Here is an 18,114-nt window from a genome sequence, read left to right as displayed (position 1 = left end):
TTCAGCTCACTGTAATCCCAGGCTAATGAAGGCGAGATTTACCACCTCCCTTTTTCAAAGGAGGAAACTGCAAATCAGGGAGACAAAATCGCTTGTCCAAAGTCACTGGCCCGATTACCCTTCACAGGCATCTCACATCTCACTTCATCATTGGGATGACCCCAGTATGCAGGCCTTGACACAAGCTTTCAGACTTCAAGAACTTGCTCCTCAATGCCATCTCCAGAAGACCTGAGATTTGAACCCAAGTGTGTGTCTGGCTCCAACCTATACCTTTCTACCACGTCAGGTTGCTTCCTTTTCACCAAAATGCCCAAGAGAAAAGTTGAGCATGGAATAATATTAAATGATTCATCTCATTTTGTCAAAACCAAGGGAAGATGGCAAAAATCTGCAAATCTGACCACAGCATTAGTATTCTCTCTCTCTAATGAAGTCTTAAAAATAACACAAATATTAAAAAATTATACATGTTATTTTTCAATACTTTATTTTCTTCTAGCAGCTTTAGGTTTAAAAAAATTGAGAGGAAAATACAAAGATTTCTCATATAACCCCTGCCCACACCACGTGCACAGCCTCGCCCCCGCTATCACAGCGCTCACCAGAATGGTACGTTGTTTACCAAGGATCAACCTACACTGACGCATCCAACCATCCAAGTGCATAGTGCACCATCGGGTTCACTCTTGCTTGACATTCTAAGGGTTTGGACAAAGGTATAATGACAAGCATCCACCATTCTAACATCATACAGAGTAGTTTCACCGCCCTAAAAATCCTCTGTGCTTCCTGTAGTCATCTCTCCCTCCCCGTCAATCTCTCGCAACCACTGATCTTTGTTCTGTCTCCGTAGTTTCGCCTTTTCCAGAATGTCATAGAGTCGGAATCACACAGTATGTAGTCTTTTCAGATCGGCTTCTTTCACTTAGTCACGTGCATTGAAGGTCCCTCCACGTCTTTTCGTGACTAGATTGCTCATTCTCCCTGTGGGTTTATGGCGGGACCAAGACAAAACTTGGCTCCTCATTGTTTGCTTTATGGTAACAGGCTAAAAAGGTTTATAAGCATGTTAATTGGTCAAGGCAGTGCGCAACTATTTTATCACCTGGGTCACATATAATTCCATATACACCACAAGCCTCATAAGGAATTTTAAATGTAGCAAGTATGTTTACACCCCAATTTCTCCAACAGCCAAAGACGTCTCGGAGTGCCAGCCCACTCCAATCCCGTGCAGCCAAGTCCCTCTGAGCACCAGAAGGTGCCAGAAGCAGCAGGGGTCACTTCATAGATAGTTAAAGCTTAAAGGAGTTTCAGAGAAGTTAGCGCAACCCTCTCTCCCATTACAGATGTGGAAACTGAGGCCCGGAGGGGACCTGTGTCTTGCCCGAGGTTTTGCAACACGTGGAAGAGCTGCTTCTTCTGACAGTGCTTGGGACTCCTCACCAGGCCCCTCCTATCCCAGGGGGAACCCAAAGAGGAAAAGATGAACCCAAACTCAGGGGGAAGCAAAGTGGTTAAATTGTCTTACAGTTTGGAAATGCATAAGAGGGGTGAGTGAAAAGAAGTAGAAAATCAGGCAAACATTTTCAAGTTTTTAAAGGTGTAGGATTCCTACTTTTCCTAAACTGTTGACATTTGTCAATGGTTCCTTTCCTGTACTCTCTCAGTCCTAAGGATGGTCCTAGAAGGAAAATCCCTGGGAATTGAGCTGAGTGGCATTTCAGTATTTTTCTGATCAGAAGGCAACGAGCCTGTGTACGATACTGCTTACCCCATGTAATCCTTCACACCCTGGCTGCTCGACCTGGTCATTATGATTCTGTGCAGGCAGTCCACATTCTGTCCAGAGGTCACTATGGGAACAGACTGATTGGGGAAGAAACATCTCTAGAAATGCACATGGAGGTTATCGAAAACGAAGGTGCATGAGATCCATCCAATGTCATGGGAAGTTTCCAGCGTGTTCCCATTTGTTTATAGTAATTATCCACCACAAGGGATTGCTTAGTGGCCTGATAACCTGTGATCTAGCACCACAATCCACCACAGGCAGGCCCATGACAGAAAGCGTCAGGCCCACTAGCTCTGAGAACTCCTAAAATGTGAGCCTGGACCAGATAATTTTCCAAGGTTCCAGAGCCCTTTAGATAGAAGTTAAGCAAGAGAAGGAACTTCTAGTGTCCCCTAGCACCTCTGAAGAAGACGAAAATGCTATGGTTCCTTCCAGGGCTCTGTGGCAGTTCTGCTTGGCAGTTTTTGTTGTCAAGTAACTTTAAAAAAAAAATCTGGAGCTATGTCAGATACTAACACCTTCAACCAAAGTCCTGTGCTGGAAGTCCTCGCAGCCCAAGGTCTCTGTCCTTGGAGGCAGGTGGAGGCTGCTAGGGTGGGGACAGAGGCACCTGCCTCAATGCCCAGCTTCTTCCTCATGGGGTGGAGGGCATGTCCCCGCCCACTCTCTCATCTGTCACGTGAGCACGTAGCCTTCAGGTTGGGATTGCACACAGGCCTCTCAGCACCCAGGCTTCCTCCCTACAGAGCCAGGGCCCTCATCACTTCCCCGTGTCTCTCGGATCTTCAGCTGAGCTGAGCCTCTGGACCTGGACTCCAGGTAAGACTCCAGAGGGCTTCCCGCTGACCAGCCAGGGTGGTACAGAAGGAAGGGGAAAATGAAACACTCAAACTTCAAAAGAGCTTGGGATATCTGGAAGGTGCAACCAAGCGATTCATCATGACCTCAGGCATGATTTTTTCCTTACTCTACTCTTTTTAATTTCAGCTAGTATATAGCTTACTGATTTAAAGAAAACTCCCACTTCTGAAAATCCCAGTGCTTAACAATAATTAAGCGTGGCTCCATGAGATTGCAAACAAACTTTGTCAGGAAAACAAGCGATTAATGCTTCTACCCTATACTATAAGGACTGAAACTCTCATTTATTTGCATATTGTTTATATGACCTTGGTATAAAACTAAAATGTAAGTTAGTTAAGCCAAAGACTCCTTTTGAGAGTAACGCATCAAACAGGCTCCTGAAAATAGCAATTGGCTATTAGTTCAGATTAAATTGACAAATAAATAACTTACAGAGTTAGTGCTGAGTTTTGACCCTTAAAGACCTTGATTTCAATGACAAAGGACACAACAAATGCACCTCTTTGAAAAAGCTCAGATACTTAGGTTTATTTATTTCAAGATTATGTATAATATTATTCACAAGGCACATTGCATGTGCAAAGAGATAAGATTTTTAAAATATTAGGTGATAGCAGCCAGCTGGTACCCTATTTATCTTTTCTGATTGTCCAGTTGACCACATTTAGCTTAGGTTTTCAGGATCTAAGGCCTGCATAGCTCTTATTCAGAAACTTGAGAGGGATAAAAGAGATCCTACATATATTGCTCTAAATTAATCTTAGCTCTGGAAGGTGAGTCACATTTGCGTAACTATTTAATATGCTAGCTACTATCATCCTAATATTTGAAAGCTCCTTTTCTTTCTTTTTCTTTTATTTTTTGGGGGGTATCCTTTAACTAATCTCTCTCTCTTTTCTCCCAATATTCATAAAGAACTCTCCCCAGCTTGTAAATATCAGAACTCATTCACCTCTGATAATTTTCTGGTCAGTCCTATCACTCACCTACCAATTACCTTTTCCAATTAACCATGACACTTGAGATTTCTCCCACCAGAATTTAGGTCGTGTATTTTCACAGGGCAGTTTATTTCAAAACCAGGCTGGTCCATAAAACGCAGGGCTTTGTATGCACAGAACTAACAGAGTTGCATTTGCTCTGCAGCTGCATTTTTGAACACTAATAGTTAACCATTAGATGCGAATGCTAAAGAAGAAATTAGCTTTCAGAATTTCACGTGTGCACTAACATTCGTTGACCGGGCTCGAAAGAGAACTTTGAGGTCATTTCGTCCAACCCTCTCATTTTACAGATGAGGAAAACAGGACTAATTGATAGCTAGTGATACTAAATTACAGTTCTTCTAAAACTAGATAGCAGCGTTAGTAGGCTTCTTAGTGGGCTCAATTACTACATAGATTCCACGAGCAGATGAGTGTGCTGTGACCTTGAGCGTTTACGTTCTCTGGTTTTCAAATGCTTTTGTTTCTAACACGGTATTGTAATCCTGAGTCCCAGTAACCTTTTACCACTGAAGCCTTGCCAGTCCTCAGCTCCAGGCAGCCCACCCCTTCCGTACTCAGCCCGAGCTCCCAGGCTGCTCAGCATTAGCAAAGTCATCGTAGGTGTAACTGAAGATACCAGCTCACGCTTGGGAAACTTAGAGGGCCCTTGTAGTTGGTTGAACTCCTTTATTCATCTCTTATCGCCTCTCCTATATGCTTCTCAGGAGCTCGTCCAGGTTTGTTCCATCTCCTTCAGCCCTGTTCCTCTCACAACAAAAGACCGCACCCTCATTCCCTGGACTAAGAGCACAGTTCCACCATTTTCCTCCTCTACTGCTCAAAATCTTTCTGTCACTTTTCTTATCTTTCTTCCCCTTCCCCACAACTGGAACATAAGCTTCAGGAGAACAAGCATCTTCTCTGTACTGATGTATCCCCAACATCTACAATAGTCTGGAAAATAGCAGGTGCTCAGTAAACACATGTGCAGTGAATGGAACCATTCTTCTTTCCCTCCTGTCTTTGGGAAACAAGCGTCCCCCTCCTTTCTAAGACTTACTCCCCCCGGGAGCATCAGTGCCTTCTTGTCCACTCTCAAATCTTTGACTTCTGGGCCGTGTACTCTTTCTTGAAATCTTGCCTCCCTAGTCGTCTACTCTGATGAATTTACATAGCCGTCCAATCATCGGGCTGCTGTTTGTCCAGCTGCTTTGCTGGAAAGTCGCCTCTCCTTCTCTTCAGTACAGGCAATCTCCAAGATTCTACCCTCAGAGCCTTCTTCTCTTGGCGTTTTTCTTTTTTGCATATCTCATTGACTCTTACATAGTTAACTTCTCCTTCTTAGGCATTGATTCCCAAATCTCCACCACCAGCTCCAAATTTATTTTCTAGAGACAGGCACCTCGAAGCAAACATGCTGAGAGCCAACCTCACCTTGTTGACATCACCATCCTCTACTTTCATGCAGGTCTTCCTCCTCATCCAGGCCCCAAACCCCGGAGTCCTTCAGCTCCTGCTCTCCCATCCCTGCATCATATCTAATAGGTGTGTGAGTTTCACCTGTTCGTAAATCAAGGCGGAGATGCCCCAGAATTCATGTATTGCTTAGATGAATTCAACGGCCTCTTAAATAATCTCTCTACAGCTGCCACCTTGTTAGATGAGCCTGGCTTCTTTTTGCCTGTTGAAAGATCAAACTGTTTAGTTTGCTCTCTATGGCCTTTTAAAATCTACTGCCAGTGTATCTTCCAATATGGCCTCATACTGACTTTCCTGAGGTGCCACAGTGTTTCTCAACCATGGATACATATTAGAAGCAAATGGAGAGCTTTCTAAAAGTACCAAAACCAGGCTCTTATTCCTATGTGCCTCCCTCTCCTCCCTTCAATGAGAGATTCTGATTCAATTGACCTGTGGTGAAGGCAAGGTGTTAGGGCATTTAAAAATGTCCTCAGGTGTTTCTTATAAGCAGCTATGGTTAAGAGTCATTGATACGCCCTACCATCCAATCAGATGAGCATACTCAGGAAAGCACTCAGTCACCGTCCAAACTTCTCCCTGGGCAGGTCCTCTTGGAGGCAATTCTCTTTCCTGTTTCCTCTTCCTACAGAAAATGCAGGAAGACTTCTATGATTCTTCCAGTTGAAAAGGATCGAGCTTTTTCCTGGAAATCCTTAGTGTTCCTACATATTACATTCATTCCTGTCAGCCAGGAAGACTCCGTGTTAGACGAGGACAATGTTAGTGCTGGAATAAGACGAGGTCCCTGTCTTTATGCAGCTTACAGTCTTGTGGGATGAGAGAAATGCATGAACCAATGAATATGGTAAGTTTTATGACAGAAACATAGAAGCATCCATGAGATAGTGTTTAGGCATAAAGGATTCTATTCTGCTCGGTGTGAGAACAATTTATGTACATCATCTCCTCTATTAGATGGTATACTTTTGAGGGACAGGACCATGCATCATTCACCTTTATGTATTTCAAAGACCATATCTTTCTTATAATAGTGTTAAATGTTTGCTGAATAAATGAGTGAGTGAGGGGCTGGCGCCGTGGCCAAGCGGTTAAGTTCGCGCATTTCGCTTCAGTGGTCCAGGGTTTTGCCGGTTCAGATCCTGGGCATAGACAGGGCACTGCTCATCAAGCCATGCTGAGATGGCATCCCACATAGCACGGCCAGAGGTGCTCACAACTAGAATATACAACTATGTATTGGGGGGCTTAGGGGAGAAGAAGAAGAAGAAGAAAAAGAAAAAGAAAGAAGATTGGCAATGGATGTTAGCTCAGGTGCCAATCTTTAAAAAAAGAGATGGAGTGAATGAATGATATGTTGGTGATTAGGAGTCATTGGGCAATAGTGGCATCTTCAAGGAAATAGTGCCATATTCAGTACCTGGCCAGCGCAGAGGGCTGTGCACTGGAGTTCAAAGACCCAGGTCATCATTTTCAGTCCTAAGCTATGTGTGAGTTTTATAATTTCCCTCAACCATTTCTTCCATAGTTTATTTAAAATGGCGATAGGAATAGCATATTAGAAACTAGGTCCCATTTCTCGTGACTGAGAAAGTGGTAAAGATCTGTCCAAAATAATGCTTAGCCCCTTTGATTTTAAGAATCCAATCCCAGAGATCAAATGTGATGGCTTGATGGTGGATGGGAAGCACTGGGGGGGGGGGGATTAGAAGAAACTCTTGCCCACCCTACAGAGCCATGAGCCTTCCCTCCTTCCCTCTTGATCTCACCACAATCTTCGAGTTATGTCCTTGGGCCTCTTAAAGATGTTGTTGAGAAAGCTACTAAAAGGGCCACCAAATGAATGAAGACAAATAGGGTCCTAAAGTAATTTCCATGCTAATTTTGTGTATGTGGGAGGGGGATTAAACAAAAAAGTGATGAACCAATGCACATGTGACCGTAATAGCATTCTCTAGTAGAAACCTCCCAGCCTTCAGGGAACTATAAGTGTGATGAATCCTGCCCTAAGGATGTAAACCATTCTCTGGGAGAAAAGCCCTTTCTGAAAGTCCGTGTTGTCTTTGAGGACACTAGTGAACCACAGCATAAGAGTCATCAACCGAGCGAGCCGAAAGGGTTAGTCCAGCTTCCGGGAACATCTGAGTCAGGACAGATAAAAGGAAGTGTTTCTTAACCCAGGGGATTTCAACACTGTGGAAACTCATTTCCCACAGAGGTAGAACAATGTGTAAGTATAAATGGCTTCAAAGAAGCAATTTGGAAAACTTCACATATGATGACAAATGCTTTGAAACCACACACATGTTTTGGGCCGTGTCTTTGACATTCATCATTCTTTAATTTATAGGGATGGATTATTAATCCATTTTTTGATTCATTCATTGACTCATTTCTAGAGTAATGAATACGAGTCATTAAAGCTTTTTTTTCTGAGCACCTACTCTATGCCAGGGCCTGTGCTACTGAGGGTACAAGGATGCTCATGGCCCAAATCCTGCCCTTGAAGAGCTGGTCATCCAGAAGAAGAGAGGGATACATTAAGGGAAAACCATGATCCTGTGTTGAGTGTGGTGATATGACGCTTTAGAGCCGTAAAGGAGAGACAAGGTCTTAAATGAACCTCAGTGGGAGGAATGAGCCATGGGAAGAACCATGGGGGCAATTGAGGGAGCTGGTACTAGGTTGGGCTTTCCAGGAAGGGGAGACGTTGGGAGCAAAGGCGGGTAGGAAGGTGTAAGGCATCATGCAGTATGTGGAGAAGTGAAAGCAGCTCATCATTGCTGAAGCATGGATGATGGAGAGGGGGGCATCCGGAGATGCCACCAACGTGGTAGCCAAGGGCTATCCCTTAGAAGACTTGGACATTGGGCAAACAGTTTAGACTTGATCATGTAAGAAATGAAGAACAATTTGACGGCTGACACAGGGAACTGACATGGACAAGTTCTCATTTTTGGAAGGCTATATTTGCATTTATAGAGATCGGCTGTAAAAGGGAGTCAGAGTGGAGAGGGCTCAAGAGGAGCCCAGGGTTGCAGAGGAGCAGGGGTTGGAAACAAGAATTCTTCAAGAGATAAAACTGAAGACCATGTGGCTGTGGTCATAAAGAAAGGGGGAAGAGGAGGCCAACATTAGCATCTGGCTTGGGTGACCATGGAGCCGCTCGCGGAAATAAATAAAACAGAAATGGGAGCAGGTTCAGGGTGAGGGTTTCAGGCACTGCGGCACAAGGCACTTCCAGGAACACTGACTCTGTAGGCATGATGCAACCCGTGTCTTCCATCAGTAACAGTTGTGTGTGTTATAGGGAACTGAGACAAAGTGACTTTCCCCCTACTTTTCTCATCAATACAACCAATAGGTAGAAACATTCTTTTTGAGACCCAAGGGGCTGCTTTTCCAAGACTGGAAGATTCTAAGCTCCTTTTGCTTCCATTCATTCATTCATTTATTCATTCATCCAAAAACATTAAGCTCCTGCTAGAACTTAGGTATTGGCGTATACAAGATAAGATAGATATGGTAGCTCACATTCCAATGAGAAGCAATAGCATGTCATGGATAAAGAACTGGCTTTTGAGTCAGACTGACTAGGATCTAAATATTGTCACCACTACCAACTAGTTGTGTAACCTTAGGCAAACCCTCTAACTTCTCTGAGCTTCCATTTACTTAGTTTTACCAGAGTTACTCTGAAGTTTGGAGTGAAAGTATGTGAACTGCCAACACAGTCACATGTATGTTCTCAACTAATGGTAGTTGTTGGTTTGATAACTATTATTGTAATTAGATAAACACAAGTAAACAAACAACTCCACTACACTGAGATAAATATTTGGGGAGGCAGAAGCACAGGTGAATATATAGGGAAAGCACTTAACCCATGAGAACAGGTAGGGAAACCATCTACCTGGAATGGGCAACGTCTCAAAAGAGAGATGTGCGAAAGCAGATGAAGAAAGCGAGAGAGCTTTCCGGCTGATGGCCTGCCATGTTTAAAGGCATCATATCAATCAACAGAGGACCCACCCATTTGGGCCACTGCAAGTCGTTCGGCATATAGCAGGCTGTGGAATGACTGGTACCAAGGCTGAAAGGTAGGTGGGACCAGTCCCTGGAGGGTCTCACGTGCCATGTTCATAAAGTCAGGCTCTGAGGTTTTGTTTTATAGATAATGGGGGCCACTGAGCTGGGCAACTGAGGAGTGCTGTAGGGAGATCCCTGAGGCTGCACTGTGGGGAAAGCCTTAAAGAGGGGATGACTTGAGATTGGGACCTAATTGTGAGCCTGATGAAGTCACTGAAAAAAGTGTGTGCATCTAAACCAAGGCAGTGGTAGTGGGAAGGGAGAGGGATATTGAGGTAAACATGGGTATTCAGTATCTTTCCGTTCCTGAGGGACTGCAGGGGGAGGGGAGCTGAACTGGGCAGTGGATAGTGAAGCTGGGATGTGGACAATCAAGTGGGAGGCCATAAACCCTTCATTGGCTGTTGGCCCGGCGACGGTCAGGGTGAGACTGTTAATGAGAGAGATTTGGGATGGAGACGCAAGGTCTGGGCTTTCCGAATGAGGAAGGTGGCATCTCAAGCCGTGGGAGTAGATGCAGGCATGTGTGTTTAGAGAAGAAAATAGTTTGGAGTATGGCGCTTGGGGAAAAATACAGTTTAAGGGACTGGCAGAAGAGGAGGAGCCTAAAATGGAACTGAGAAGGAGCTGGAAAAGTAGGGAGAAATTGGGAGAAGACTGGAGCAACAGTCTGAAATTCTATGGAAGTGTCAAATAAGATGAGGAATGAAATGCACCCGCCGGCTGTTAGTGATGCTGATGGAGGGGAGTGGTGGGCAGAAGACTTATTCCTGGGAGTTTTAAGAGTCATCACTCAGTCACTGAGGAAATGGAGGCAAGGTGTCATTTCTTTCTCCCTTAAAGCTCTTATCCACACCCATCGATTCTGTTCCCCAAAGCTTGGCTTTGGAATGTAAAGCATTCTCCTCAGCCAAACCCCATGTGTCTCCCCAAAACTCAAAGATAGGGATTTTGGGCCTTTCTCATTTCATGGGTTTTATTACCAATGATTTAGGGGAAACAGAAGACAGCACACAGAACAAACAGGAGGGCATAGCCCAGGTCTTTCAACCAGGCTCCTGTTCCCAATTTCATGCCCTGAAAATTGGGTCTTTTAGCTGAAAATAGATCCAAGATAGAACATTAAGAATTGACCAACTAGGTTTAACTCAGGGGCCAACTCATTTCAAGTGGCCGATTGAATGGCCCCTTGGAAGTTCCTCTTCCATCCTCTCCACTGTCTTTATTAATCTTGAGCATGTGCTCTGAGGTGTCGAGCTGGTTAGCGATGAGTCCCGTTGGGCTGCTTTGTTGGGTTTGTGTGGACTGTGGACCTGGATTCAGAGGAAGCACCTTTCTAATTCAGTCTTACATCACTTTTTGTTGAGACCAGTTGCACCATATGGAAGATGTAGATACTTGAAAACTTACTGGCAGCCACTACTACGTAGTGCAAATTGGCTCTGAAATTAAGCTAAGGTATGTAGTTCACATTAGACCACAATGATCTTTCAAAAGCTGCCCTACGACACACAAACATGAATTTCTGGGTAAACCCTGTGAATTAAGAGAATCATTTTATTTATCAATAATGTGTGGTGTGTGCGTTCACTCATAAATGTTTATTGGGGACTATGTGTATGTATGTGTTATTTTTCTCCTCTTCTTTGGACAAAGAGCATTTGCAACCCACTGACTCCCAACACCAGGGTCCCCTGAGGGGAAGGGTGTATGGAGGTGACTGTTATGAGTCTGAAAGGAAGAGACTTCTGCCTTAGCGCTCCTCCACTTAACCTTAGCACCACGGGAACTTTGATGATCTGAAGCGCTCAAGACCTTGCTTTCCAGCTGTGCTTTCCGTAAAGGAAGTTTCAGATATAAGCCAAACACTGGAAACGAATTGCTGACTACAGGACTGTTTTGTAATACTGTACGGTGAATTGTAAACAGTGCTTTTTTTTTTTTCATTGAAGTCAGCTAGTGACCTTGAACTTTCTCCTGTAGGTAAAGCCATAGGCCCAGCAGGCTCCCCAGGGACCCCTTTCTCAGTAGAGTTCTGTGAGAAATCATCCTTTGTGGCCATGACAGCTCCCTTTTCTTGGAATGAGTTCCCTTCTCTCCTGGGCTCTAGAGTGGTGCTCGTTGTGGCCAGCTATGGGAGACGAGAAGATAGTTACCAAAACCGTCTTCTGTGTTCTGTGCTGGGGAGTTCAAATGAGGAACCAACCCTGGTTGCAGAAGGCTGCTTGCAACTCCAAGTGTAGCTGCCTCCAGCCTCAGCATCATGTCACTTCGGAGCTTGTTAGAAACGCAAATTCTCAGACCTCAGCCTAGATCTTCTGATGCAGAATCTGCATTTTAACATGATCCCCAGGGACTCTGTCTTCATATTAAAGCTTAATAAGCACTGGCCTAAAGCAATGGATTCAAAATTAACAATCCCTCTCTATAGACACAACCAACTTAGGACATACATGCACAATATATAATTTTTTGTCCTGTCCAATATATTATGTATATTTAAAAATATACACAAAATATAAACATTTAAGAGGCTGAGGTAGAAGATGAATTTGACAACCCTACTGTTTTCTTGTTGTCCTCTCCTGGATGACTGGGATACAACACATTGGAGACTCTTGTTCTAAGGAAGCAAATAGATTGCTGAAAAGAGTCCTAGGACCCTTTGTATATGATGGTCAGCGTGTTGAAGTCCTCATGGAACACAAAGCACACTTAGAAAGTAATTTGTTGTGCTAAACTGCATATATTTATGCCTGTAGTGCTTATTAATTTCATCAGCTTGAGAAATATTAGGACTCATTTTCTCTTCAATGTAGGTTGTTATTGGATAGTCTTGGTGCCAGGAATCAAAGTACGCAGTCTAAACCTTTATTTCTAGTTCGGTCATTCAAGTCAGTGATGATTTTGGCCCCCTCTTCCTTCCAACATGCCTAGCTTTGGACTGGCGTCCCCTCTGACCTAGAGCATCACATCCCATATCTTTAAATGAGCTACATTGGTTACTAAATCTGGATGGCTGTCAGTTCCTTTGAGTGGCACTCCGCCCACCCCGCTCCTCCCTCCAACATTAAGTCCCTGCCATGGGACAGACCTCATTTCGGCATTAGGGTTAAAAGATGAATTGAGCACCCCCCCCCCCCCCACAGAGCCCAGTTTAAGGAGAAAGCCAAGCTTCCAAACATGGTGACAACAGCACATAAGCGGTACCATGAGGTGTGGACAGCTTGCAAAAGGCAGAAGAGAGGAGCAAGATGAACACTCCCTCCCTGGAAGCTGGAGGAGGTGACGTTTGAACCAGGCCTTGAGGGTGGGTAGGAGTTTGCCAAACACAGGACAGAGAAGAATTTGGGGTGAAGGGACCTGCCTGAGCAGAGGCATCAGGCAGGAAACCTGCTAGGTCAGCAATCCTCTTGGGTGAAGTGCAAACTTTTTTCCCTCAGTCAATTAAATGCAGCCTGAAGTTGACATGAAATAATAACCCCGAACACTTACTGAACACTAGCTTCTTGGATTCGTACAACCGAAACGCTCTGAGAATAAATTATTTCATACGGTTTGGCCACGGCGGCGTGTGGAAAGTTTCTCAGTGGAGCACAGTAAGTACTTCTCATTTACAGTAAAATCTGGAATGTTTGGGAATGGTCTGTGCTAGGGAAATTGAATTTTCAGATTAACTGCATAAAAATGGAAAGTCTGGTTGAAAAGCCTTCCTAATTTTGTTTTCCTTTGAAGAGATAATTACTGTTAACATTTTAGAGGCATTTCGTTGTAATTTCACCTAGGGAGAGAAAAACAGAGCACGTACACTGTATATTGAGCTTTATCAAAAGCTCTTTTTTTTATTTAACATGTTTAGCATTTTGCTGTGTTTTTTAAAGACTATGTAACATTTCAGCTTATAAATATTTTGTAAATTTAAAATCATATCTATGTTATTGGTGATCCAGGCTGTTTTGAAATTTTTAATATTATAACTAATGTAGAGAACACTCGTGCATAATCCTGATGCACATTTCTAATTAATTCTTAGATGTAAATTTACTAGGTCAAAGAGTATAAATAAGTAGTTTTAAACTTTGGGTATACATTGTCAAATGGCCCCCAAAAAAAGCTATGCCAAATTATTCCATCAGAAACCATCTATGAAGCTGTTCGTCTCCGCATTTTTGTCCCTACGGAATGTTGATAAGTCCCTTAAAATCTTTGGTGATTTGATCAGTGAAAAGCTGTGTTTCTTGGACCAGTGGCTCCTTCTTGGTCTCATTTGCCAGGACCTCCTCCTCTGCCTGCCTGAGGCTCAGTCTGGGGCTGCTTCTCCCACACTCTGCATCTGGGAGAATCTCATCCACTTACATGTATCAAATTCCATCTGGAGACTCAAACATCAAAAGCGTGCCTCCTGCCCAGCCCTCCCTGTTGACATCGGGCCCATGAGCACAGACCCCAGTTCTTATCTCTTCTTAAGTATGTCCCGTGCAGCCCCAGGGCACCCCCTCAAACCTATACCCAGCACCCCACCCCCACCACTGGATCCTCCATCTGTGTTGAGATTATGTCCCAGAGGGAGCTCCCCACTGATAGAATATCAAAACGTTTGAACAATGTGGGCATCCAATAACATATGAATGATTTTCAAATTACAGAGGACGATCCAGTGTCCTCTGAATCAGTAAAATATAGCCCATCCTATCCGCATCATTTGCATGCCAGGAAGTCAGGAGTATCTTTGGGGCCTCCTCCGCCTCTGCATCCTTGCCCCGCCATCTGCCTATTAGAGATACCTCTTGACTCTCTCTGGACGTGTAACTCAGAGCCCTTCCCTTCTCTCCATCCCCTGGCACTGTCTTTGTTCATGCATCAGCATTTTTAGCTTGGATCACTGAAAGTACCGATTAACCAGACTTTCAGCATCGATGCTTGTCTCTTTCCAATCCATTCTCCATGTTGTGTCCAAAATGATGACTTTAAAAAGCAAGTCGGATCCTGTCTCTTCCTCGATTGAAACCCTGAGATGGTTCTCATTCTCATAGGAGGAAGGCAACGATCCTCAAGGAACCCGCAGAGCCATTCATGGTGTGGCTCTGCCCTACGCTCCTGCCTGACCCCCTACGCAATACCCTTCTCCACTTCCTAGAAGATGCAAGCTTCATGTCACCTGGGGCCTTTGTAAATGCCACATGTCTCTGTGCCCAGAGCACTCATCTCTCTCCTTGCCTGCTCCCTTACCTGCCACATGCTCCTTGTTCTTCACGTCTCCATCTTAATGGCACCTCCCCCAGGAAGCCTTCCTGGAACCCCAGACTAGGACATATTACCCGCACCATGTTCCATCCTTGACTTTCCCTCCAGTTCTCCCCACAAGTGTCCTTAAGTAACTTGTCTAATGATTTATTTAATCCCTCCCTTTCTTGCTCTGTTGCAAACTACATGAGTGCAAACACCAAGTCAGTCTTATTCGCTGCTGGAGCTCCAGCACCCGGAACACGGCTTAGCACGGAGCAGGTGGTCGAGAAACTCTTGGCGTAGAAATGAATGAATAAATGTTGTTGAGATGTCTTTAAGATTTTTCCACCTTTTTAATTTTTTGAATTGTATATTTATAAGTGTTGCCGGTTGAGTGTACAAGGGTTCTTACTGATTTATAAGCACTTTCCACGATCAGACTGTTAACTGTGCTGTCATCTGTGGTAAACGCGACTTCCTTTCACTAAATCATAGTTCGAGTGCTTTGTTTATTGTAAACATATAATGATAGTAGCTAGTTCTTATATAATAATGAGGATGAGCAGGCAGAGTCTGATGACGTTATATATTTAACCTCACACAACCCCAGTGGGCATGGGAATTATTATTCCTGCTAGTCGGCAGCTGGGGAAACTGTGTCTCAGCTGGATTAAGTAGGTTGACAAGAGTCACACAGCTCCTATCCACAGAAGAAAGACTCCGTACTCTTAACCTTTGCACTCCCCTGCCTCCGAAGAAATGTTTAATTTTTTTTAAGTACAGAGAGGATAATATTCAACCTGACTTTTGAAGGACAGGTGGGAGTTAACTGAGAAGGGGAGAGAAAGGAGACGCTTGTGGAAGGAACTGAGGGCTCCCAGCCACGAGGACATCGACGGTAAGTACAAACCCAGGTTCCGTCCTCCAGGGAACACAGCTGAGGGAGTGAGAGCCAGAGCTGACGGGAGTTCTGCTTTGCAAAGGTGTTCAGGATTTCTGCTGTCAGCGGCGGAGGCCGCTGGAGGATTTATGAAGGGGAGTATTGTCTGAACTACTGTCCCGTAGATGAGTAAGCTTTCTTTTTTCCTGGTAAGAGTTATGATGAAACCATGGTAATATAAAGTGCTATGCGACTGAATAAGACACTGACTGTAAGAATCCAGCTTCACAATTCGGAGAAACGGGACATGGAAGCCCATGAACACAGAGAATTGCATATGATTCTAAGCTGTATTTCCTCCTCTGTTACCATGTGAGAAGAAACTGGACTATTATGTCCAGAGCAGGGGTGTTGGCAGGTCTCCCCATTGGCATTGTTCCAGTTACGTGAGCACCAATGTCGTGGTCCCTGTTCACACTAGTGTCGGTGGTAAGGTCCTACTGGAAAGAGGATTAACTGTGATTCTAATGGTTAAGTGTCAGCCATTCTTCTAGAAGAAACAGTATCTAAAAGGCTAATTGTTAAAAATGTCAAGAAACTGTCTATGGGGAAATCAACCAAGAAGGATTCACCAGGTTTATATCGAAGCCTCATTGACGGCAGGGTTTAAACCCGGGGCCAGATTGCCTGGAGAGATTATGGGGAGAATTCAGGAGGATCGATGACCTAGGATGGGGGAAAAAATAAAAACAGTTCATTCTCTGTCTCCTCTAACTAAAATTTACACTTTTTTTACTATGAATGTATGGCACACCACCATCATGGTAGCTCTGACTGTGACTTTGTCGTGGTAGAAATCAGGAGCATTTCAACATGACATTGTAGTTGTTCAGAGATCTTGAAATCACATTTCTGCTCACCACACCTTCAAAATGCTAGCTCTTGTTAATTGATGCTTGAAAAAGAAGCACAATTTTGGTTTAAAATATTTCAATAAGTACAGTTTCATATCACGGGTGTCTTTTGTCATCATACTTATTTGATTTTTATCTATTTAAACATGTCCTGAGAAGGTAGTCAGAGGCCTCAGGAGTCTGCCAAAAAAGATCATGACACAACATGGTTAAGAACCCCTAAGCGAAAATATTAAAGATGAGACTAGCATCCTGGATGTCTAGTGTACCATTCACGAGAAGGCTGTGCTCTCATCCCACAAGGATGACATTTATGTTCGGGGTTCCTGGTGCTGGGAAAATCTGGGTTGCTGTTCTTCTAAGAATGCTGTGTGTACATTAAAACTTGTCTTTAAGTCTTTCGACCTTCTGAGCTACTCTTGAGCATAAATTTGCTCTTCCCTACGGATGCCAGATTTAGCAAATAAAAATGTAGAATTCCAGGGCCGGCCCGGTGGCGCAGCGGTTAAGTTTGCATGTTCCGCTTCTCGGTAGCCCGGTGTTCGCCGGTTCAGATCCCGGGTGCAGACATGGCACCACTTGGCACGCCGTGCTGTGGTAGGCATCCCACATATCAAGTAGAGGAAGATGGGCACAGATGTTAGCTCAGGGCCAGTCTTCCTCAGCAAAAAGAGGAGGATTGGCAGCAGGTATTAGCTCAAGGGCTAATCTTCCTCAAAAGCAAAAAAATGTAGAATTCCTTTGTAATTTATCTATATAATACACATATATGGATTTCAGATAAATATTTTTTTAGGATATACATCAAATATTTCATGAGACATACTTACACTAAAAAATTATTTGTTGTCCATCTGAAATTCACTTTCAACTGAGCATCTTGTATTTTACCTGGAAACCCTAAAAACAGCAAAATTGGGCTAAGACCCTCCAGCTAATTAATTACAGATTGTTAGAACCTGTTTTCTTACACTATTCAGTGATGGAGAATCGTTAACTGCCCAAGGTCTCAAACTTTGATTGAATGTGAAGGTATTTTGAAGATTGAAATTTTCTTGTTATGACTCAGTGATTTCAAGCGTCTATGTTTTCAACTTTGGGACAAGCAGACAACTCAGAAATATTACCAGTCCTTAAGTAAAGTGACCACAATCCAAGAATTTTGGTATTAATTGTGTTCCCCTGACATCCTATGATACCCAGTTTCTCCATTAGAGAAATGTGGTCAAGATTCAGACTGACAGTGACACTGAGTTTAAAACCTTTTGACACTCTTGACACACATCCATTAACTTGGTTCCAAACCAAGCAAGTCATAATTTCCTCTGTCTGGGATGAGATTCAAATCATGATAACTATGAGCATAGGAATCACCAAGAAGAATTCCACCCTCAAATCCAGGTGAATCTCACACCAAAGTCCATTAATCATCAATTGATAGAGACCAACAATTCCAAATTTATTTTAAACAGAACAAAAAGTCATCAGCATGAAGCCAGAAAAACAAGCCAGAGTGAAATTGATACATTTATTTATAATGTGATACTGTTTCTATATTTCCATGTCTTTATCATAGTAAACAATGTTATAAATGTCAGAAAAAGAAAGATAGACGGGAGTGGTTAAAGGCAGTGAATTCAAAGTCTTAGTGAGGGATTTATTTAGGGGAAAATCAATTTGAAATGTTGCAAATTACATAAAGATGCATTGTAAAAATGCAATGACCTAGTCTCCAGCAATTTTCAAGGGCAGAGATGGAGGTTAGAGAAAATGAACATCGTCGCTTGCTCTCCGTTTTTCTCTTCCTCTTCTAATGCTCTGACTATGCCCAGTGCGAAGTTTCATTAAATAGAATACACTAAAAAATTTGTTTTTCTG

General features: G+C 43.5%; 1 protein-coding gene across 5 annotated transcripts in view; it reads left to right on the top strand.

Annotated features, from left to right (window-relative positions):
• The window catches only part of LOC124234281 (ATP-sensitive inward rectifier potassium channel 15), a 45,615-nt gene that overhangs the window by 12,918 nt on the left and 14,583 nt on the right, over nt 1–18,114 (top strand). Inside the window, exon 1 of one of the 5 annotated variants that reach the window (XM_046651543.1) lies at nt 2,494–2,617. The exons of 2 other annotated variants lie outside the window; for them this stretch is intronic. The gene's annotated coding sequence lies outside the window, so the exon portion shown is untranslated. Of the gene's footprint in view, nt 1–2,493; nt 2,618–12,659; nt 12,816–15,164; nt 15,341–18,114 lie in introns of those variants that run through there. 2 more of the 5 variants (XM_046651544.1, XM_046651546.1) reach the window with 2 other exon arrangements.

Source organism: Equus quagga, unplaced genomic scaffold, assembly GCF_021613505.1.
Source record: "Equus quagga isolate Etosha38 unplaced genomic scaffold, UCLA_HA_Equagga_1.0 73442_RagTag, whole genome shotgun sequence".
Lineage (NCBI taxonomy): Eukaryota > Metazoa > Chordata > Mammalia > Perissodactyla > Equidae > Equus > Equus quagga.
The sequence above is the reverse complement of the archived record's forward strand: the minus strand, read 5'-3'. Positions and strand labels throughout refer to the sequence as shown.